The sequence below is a fragment of the Culex quinquefasciatus genome, chromosome 2 (genome assembly GCF_015732765.1).
Source record: "Culex quinquefasciatus strain JHB chromosome 2, VPISU_Cqui_1.0_pri_paternal, whole genome shotgun sequence".
Lineage (NCBI taxonomy): Eukaryota > Metazoa > Arthropoda > Insecta > Diptera > Culicidae > Culex > Culex quinquefasciatus.
This window is the reverse complement of record NC_051862.1, coordinates 109,441,354-109,442,056: the sequence shown is the minus strand read 5'-3', so window position 1 is coordinate 109,442,056 and position 703 is coordinate 109,441,354.

The following is a 703-nucleotide window of genomic DNA, read 5'->3' as shown; positions in this document are numbered from 1 at the left end:
AAAAATTTAAAATTTAAAATTTAAAATTTAAAATTTAAAATTTAAAATTCTAAAATTTAAAATTTAAAATTCTAAAATTTAAAATTTAAAATTTAAAATTTAAAATTTAAAATTTAAAATTTAAAATTTAAAATTTAAAATTCTAAAATTTAAAATTCTAAAATTCTAAAATTTAAAATTTAAAATTTAAAATTCTAAAAATTTAAAATTTAAAAATTTAAAAAATTTAAAATTTAAAATTCTTAAAATTTAAAATTCTAAAATTTAAAATTCTAAAATTTAAAATTTCAAAATTCTAAAATTCTAAAAATTCTAAAATTCTAAAATTTAAAATTCTAAAATTCTAAAATTTAAAATTTAAAATTCTAAAATTTAAAATTCTAAAATTTAAAATTCCAAAATTCTAAAAATTCTAAAATTCTAAAATTTAAAATTTAAAATCTTAAAATTTAAAATTTAAAATTTAAAATTTAAAATTCTAAAATTTAAAATTCTAAAATTTAAAATTTAAAATTTAAAATTTAAAATTTAAAATTCTAAAATTTAAAATTTAAAATTCTAAAATTTAAAATTCTAAAATTTAAAATTCTAAAATTCTAAAAATTCTTAAAATTCTAAAATTTAAAATTTTAAAATCTAAAATTCTAAAATTTAAAATTTAAAATTTAAAATTCTAAAATTTAAAATTCTAAAATTCTAAAAT